At 40.0% G+C, this 6,757-nt stretch overlaps 2 protein-coding genes across 14 annotated transcripts in view; one reads left to right on the top strand and one right to left on the bottom strand.

Moving 5' to 3' along the window:
• Window positions 1-6,757, bottom strand: part of myo9aa (myosin IXAa) — a 114,048-nt gene that overhangs the window by 84,167 nt on the left and 23,124 nt on the right. The window lies entirely within an intron of this gene.
• Window positions 5,524-6,757, top strand: part of senp8 (SUMO peptidase family member, NEDD8 specific) — a 28,560-nt gene continuing 27,326 nt past the window's right edge. The window contains exon 1 of one of the 3 annotated variants that reach the window (XR_015086305.1): window positions 5,524-5,644. The gene's annotated coding sequence lies outside the window, so the exon portion shown is untranslated. Of the gene's footprint in view, window positions 5,645-5,784; window positions 5,978-6,757 lie in introns of those variants that run through there. The other 2 variants (XM_086026789.1, XR_015086306.1) reach the window with 2 other exon arrangements.

The raw sequence follows: 6,757 nt of genomic DNA on the forward strand, positions 1-6,757 counted from the left end.
AAGTACAAATGCTGTGGCCAAAAAAAGGCTGCACCCTTGTTGGGTCCTTTCCTGTTGTCCTGCATCTGACCTCCTGTATGCCACCTTTCTAACTTGGAAATTGTCTGGAGTCCTCCAAAACCACCTGACCATCATCCCCTCTGGCCTCATAGAGCACTCAATCCATTCACAACTACAAGGCTGAATCCATACAAATATGACCTGAAGGGCATGTTTGTGTCTATGTGTTTTCTCTACGTGGGCATGTGTGTGCACGCCCGAAACAGATGGTCAGCCTGCTGCTTAAAAGACGTGGGGTGGGGATCTGTGTTTGTGGCGGCCAGTGTGTTAACCATCACAAGAGGACAATCTAAGGGGCATCGTCCGCAAAGACACCAAGACCATTGTGAATCACTGCACACCTCTTAACTGCACGCTGCAATCTTTGTGAAGGATTGCAAATCATTGTATTAACTCAAGTGTGCTAAATAAGACTAATAAAGGTTATTGTAGCAATCATCAGTCAATGGTTAACCATTATTAAATCATAAACATCTAAGAAAATTAAGGAAACCAGACTACTAAAATGACTACCTAAGAAATCGGTAACTAGGAATCAAGCGTTCCGCAGACACTGTAGTGTAGATAAAGCGACAAATGCACTCTATTTACGGTATCATTCAAATTGAAAAGTGAAACAGAACAGAAAAGTGCAAAAGATAGGAATCAATTCAGAATTTGTTTGCTGACGTCAACATGAATAGCAAATTAGGATTGATGTGCAACTCCGAGCTCTACTACTCACAAAGTGTTAAGAGATATTGGCCTTTTAGGCTGGAGTTTCATAATGAACCTAGAATGCACTATAACCTTTAGAGGTTAATTTAATTTGCCGCTCTCTAAACTTTTGAATGCAAACAATTGGTTGTTCATTGTTTCAGTATATTTTACACAATTTATGTTCTCTAACAAGCTGATCTGCAAAATTCACAACAGGTGTTTGATCGAGCAGTTGACCAACACATTTCTTAGAACATTCACCTCCATGTCTCTCTCTGACTCTCCATATCTCTGGTGCAAAACTCTGAGGAGACTGTGTAAAACTCTAAGCTTAATGGCCACTTCCCTTTGAGAACATCCTGTTTCAAGCCAAGCAATGGAAAGGTACTGCTGATCGTTTGCTAGGAGTTAACTAGGACCCATGTCCAAATGAGAACAGTATAATAAAGAGGACCGTTGAAATACCAATTCTAATTGAACCGCAAAGTTTATTGTTCAATTCATGGATTAAACCAGTTCCTTGTTGTAGAGAAGAACAAGTTGTGCAAAAAGTACTGAAACATTGAACAGTTGGACATAGGCATTCAAAGTTTAGAAAAGGTAAAATCAAGTTTACCTTAAAAGATTATACTGCATTTTAGGTTCATCCTGAAATGTTTCTCAGATGAATATACAGTACTAAATTTTGTGTGGGTAGTATATTTTGCTAACAGGGATGATTCCCTGTGACGGACAGGATGGCTAACTTAAATGTCATTGTTTATTGTGTGTTTTGTTTGGATGTGATGGCACTATTAAGGTTTAGGATTTAATATTCTTATGCTGCTATGTAATGATAAATACATTTTTATTCTGAACTTGATATCTGGTCAACAGCAAATTTTAATCAGAGATCCAGTTTCCAAAATGCATTTCGGACACAGATTCAAAAAATGGCTTTACTTTTTTCTAGCACAATCTGGTTTTTGATTTTTGTTTTTAAGTTTGACCAATAAAAGCTTGCGCAAAACAGATTTTACTCTGCGTTGTTAATAATGCCTAATTGCCTATGACATTTCATTAAAAAAAATTCACCTGTTGCTGAACCTAACCCTTGAATAATATTACCAAATATATTACTGTAGAGTATTATTTATTATTATCCATCCATCCATTATCCAAACCACTTATCCTCACAATGGTCAAGGGCGTGCTAGAGCCTATCCCAGCTGTCTTCGGGCGGTAGGCGAGGTACACCCGGAACTGGTTGCCAGCCGATCGCATTATTATTATTATTATTATTATTATTATCATCATCATTATCATTATTATTATTATAACCTGATGTGCTAGAAAAAAACTAGGGCAGATTCAGAATCAGCACATAGAAAAAAAAGATAATCTACAAAAGTTTGCTTGTATCTCACATTTTAAAAAATGTAATAAAAATGTGCTATTGTGTAATCATTATTTTTTTATTTTCATTTGTTTGTCAGTACACGTCAATAATCTAATTCAAATACATAAAATGATTTGTGACATTATCAGTTCAAGTTAAAGCCATATGATACATTTGTTGTCTTCTGAAAATAAGAAACGCAAATCACAGTAAAGCACCAACTAGAGGTTTAATACCACACACTATACATGGAGCAGCAAATATTGTCAGCAGAGGGACAGAAAGGAGCAATGAGGCAACAGAGATTGTTGATTGAAATAAGCCCCAGGTATGTAAACTGGAGGAAGCGATGATGCAGGAGGTGCTTTGATAGCAGAACAGGCCTCTTGTTCTCTCTTTCCCTCAGACCCTCCAAAGACTCACACAGGTCTGGTTACATCGATTGAGCAGTTAGTCATTTGGAGTCAAACTCAAGTTATCTGACCTAAAATCTGTTTCGAAGAAACACCTCCTAAGACATACAGCAACACACTTCCCTCAGGCATGACCAACCTCCATTCTAAGAAAGACATACGTCATACGTCAAATAGAGAACATTTTTGCTTTGAGCCTATTTGAAGTTAGTTAGGTTTGTTGCTGTTGGAGGATTCTGCTATATGAGTGAGCTCTATAGCCGGAAAAAGAAAAAGACTTTATGATAGGCGTACGAACAATGTTATTTCATTCAAAAAAGATGAGTGTGACAAAATCCATCCATTATCTATACCGCTTGTGTCCTCACAAGGGTCGCGGGCGTGCTGGAGCCTATCCCAGTAGTCTTCGGGCAGTAGGTGGGGGACACGCTGAATCGGTTGCCAGCCAATCGCAGGGCACACAGAGACAAACAATCACACACAGTCACAATCACACCTAGGGGCTATTTAGAGTGGCCAATCAACCTACCAAGCATGTTTTTGGAATGTGGGAGGAAACCGGAGTACCCTGAGAAAACCCACGCAGGCACGGGGAGAACATGCAAACTCCACACAGGAGCCGGGATCGAACCCACGACCTCTGAACTGTGAGGCGGACGTGCTAACCAGTCGAGCACCGTGCCGCCGTGTGACAAAATGTTAAACTATATGATATCACTGAGGAGCTAGGTGCTCTTTAACCAGCTAATACGAAAATAGATCATCAGATCAAGTCATGTAAGTTTATTGATATGGGGTCTACAAGCTTTTAGTTTCGTTTCCACGTATAACAGGTAAAAGCTCCTCTCACATGTTTTTGTTTCCTAGTTTGTAGATTAGTTTGTTCTGAAAGAAAAGTGTGCCTTAAAATTTCTTTAGTGGCATCTACTGGCATGCGTGTAAGAAAGAAGATGCTAATTATGGTTACACATTACAGCACAGACCACAAGTGGAGAGGGCAAACATAGCCATAATGTTATGCAGCATGCACACCACATAGTCCCCTCTCATTGTAATAGGTACGGTTGATTCCCTTCAAAAACACACCCAACCCCCTCACTGCACAAGCAGAGGAAATTGTACTTCAGACATAAAATACATACGGTCCAACATGTCATAAAACAACTATAAACACAAGCTGTGGCTGAGAATATGCTTTGATTCAACATATGGTAGATAGACCATGAGAGGACTAAAATACAACTTACACAAGTAGCCTACAGTGTACATGGTGAAATGGAGCACAGGGCAGTCTTTTAACAGGAAGAGTTACCACAACGCAACCACATGTAATACAATTAGGGCTTAAAAACTTTAAAATGTAAAAAGTAGTTTGGTTTTACTGCTAAACTAAAGAATGATATATTAATCTTTAGCAACTCAATGTTGCCTGTTCCTGCACATTCATATTGAGAGTTTTACAACGCAACCACGAGAAGTGGTGTGCAGAGGGTGGGGCCAATGGGGGTTGGCTCCGGGCATCCACCCGAGGTTGGGCATCCACAGCACCTAACCCCCAATGTTTTCTGTGCATGTCCGTCGGCTATCATAGATGAAGTGGCATCATGCTGTGGGTGATGGGCATAAATTCAGGAAACAATCTGTCTCCCAATATTTTTCAGGGTCAGAGTTGTCGACGATGGCGAATTTATGGGCATGTGAAGGGGAAACCGGCTGAAATTGATGGCCACCAATTTGGGAACATCTTCATCTGCCGACCAATCACACCGCCACCCCTGTGGAAGAATTATTTTGGGGGTGCATTAAAATCGTCCTGTCGCCCTGGGAATCCAGCGTGTTTTGCATGCCACTGATCACATATCAAGTAGACGTTAATAGAAATAGACCCTTTGAAGCTGAGCACGTTTTCAGACAGTAATCTTTTTGTACTTTTCTTCAAATTAGGGCTGTCCCAATCACATTTTTTTTTTCACCCGAGTACGAGTCCAAGTCACTTGATTTTGAGTATCTGCCAATACAGAGTCACGATGCAATACCTCTGCAATGGAATGAAGAAGAAAAGGAACTTACTAAAATTTCCCATTTATCGCCTTCTGCCTGCAGCCAAGTTAAGTTACCCTTCTGCTGTCCATCTATCTGGCTTTTTGTCCGGCCGGACCAAATACTAATCGCCTATAGGTAGGTCCGGAGTTCTGTTAGCGTTTCCGTCTACCAACTTCGATCAACTTCCACTGGCACCCCACCCCTGCTGAGCGATATTTGAAACTTAAAAAAAGACTCACCATGGCATTGGAGCCTCACCGCGGCCGGAATAAATGCGTCTCATTTTAGAACCCTGAAGCTGCAAGCCTCGGCCGCGGCGAGGTTTTCATTTCCCGTTGGCCGTTTCCCATTGAAGCCTGACCGCGAAAATAGACAATAGACAATGACATAACGGGAAAAATGAGCTTCCAACTATGCTCAGTCCGTTTATTGTTTTAAAAGGTTCCCGTCTTTCCTTGATCGCCTACGACTTGGGCGTCCATCATAGGCGGATAGTCGGACCGGTTCGTCACATAAGTGGAATGCCCAGCTCTGTGCATCGCCATCCAATAGGTGAACAGTATCTGGGGGCATTACAATTAATTTCATAAGAATACATTGAGCTTGCTTATTTTTCTGCATGAAAACAAATGATTTCTTTCATTAGATATTAAAAATGTAATTTCTTTAGGTACATTGTGATACCGCAAGAATATTGATATGGCTATACTGGTCACCCGTATCACAAAACACACGTTTTTCCAATATCATGGATCCCTAATAAAAAGTAGAACTATTATATGGTATCCACTTCCATGACTTACCTATCAAAACACTATTTTCTCATTTTTGTTCTTAGAACCATCTGTAATGAATACCGTACTTTAATTCTGTCTTTTGTCTTTGTGTGTTGTCACAAAGACATTTATGCATCAGCTCTAAGATGAATTAAATCTCTATATCGATCTAAATCTGTACGTATTCACCTGTTCGGCACACTTTGAGACCAATACGTTTCTGTGAAGACATCTCACAGTACAGTTGCCCAGCTGGAGCACCAAAACTTTGCAAGGTCAGTTGACTGATGAGATGAGGACGTGCACCAACACATTCAACTAATGAAAATACACACACACACGCACGCTTCTCTGCACTAAATGTATCACAGTGTAACATAACTCTACAGCCTCATAGAAACAGTTCACAGTCAGCCTGAACTGCAACACTGCTGTTCTCAAACAGAGGCCTTGACCTTGTCATCTAAAGACTTAGCCAAATAACACAACTAAGACAATCAAGAAATAAAAACAATGATAGTTAAAACGTAGATGCTGATTTGGGGTGGTTAACTACACAAAAGGAACCAACTCGCTGTGTCACTGAAGCAATAATCTGAATTTGTAAAGTAAGTAATCTCTTTTAGATTCTTGAAGTCAATCCGCATCAATTGGTTTTCAATGTTTGGTTCTTTCACACACTAGATGTTAAATTGAGAATAGCATGAGGATATGACAAAGAAGCATTTCCTCCCAGTATTTGACATCAGCCGAATGGCCATGTATGGTTCTCGTTTGGGTAAATGAAAAACTTGGAGAGCAGGAGGCCAATGTTGAAGACTGTGTCTAATTTTATGTTTTTGGTACGTTTCGTGAAAAAAAAAATTCACTTCATAAATACAACCTCAATTGCGTATTGTGAGCTCTGCGCTCCAGAATATTGCCATACTGTACCTCAAAAGGTCATGTTTGCTTGCATTGCTCGGCCACAACAACACAAGAATACAAATCTGTGGAAGCCAGCAAAGACAAAGTGGACAGTTAGAAATCATGAATGTGTACATGAAAACTTTCCTACATTGTGGAGCTACAGTACAGCTACCTTTACGGCTGTTGAATCTAGTTTAGCTAGATTTTCCACTTTTGATGAGGCAATACAGAAGAATGAGTCTGGGTGAACTCCAGGGAGTGGAGGTCAGGCTTTTTTTCTCTATCATTACAGCAAAGTAGCTTGTTGCGTTGTTTAGCATATATTTTCACCTTTGACTATAGTTTTATACAAGCGCATTTTTGTACAAACAAAAACAGCAAATTGCTAGGAATATGAAACTACTGGCTAACGTGACTAGTAGCTGAGCAAACAGAAATCTAAGAGAGTGGTTTGACGGATAAGAAATTAGCTACTATTA

The sequence above is a fragment of the Filicampus tigris genome, chromosome 3 (assembly GCF_054856515.1).
Source record: "Filicampus tigris isolate MCC_2025a chromosome 3, RoL_Ftig_1.0, whole genome shotgun sequence".
In the NCBI taxonomy this organism is placed as follows: Eukaryota; Metazoa; Chordata; class Actinopteri; order Syngnathiformes; family Syngnathidae; genus Filicampus; species Filicampus tigris.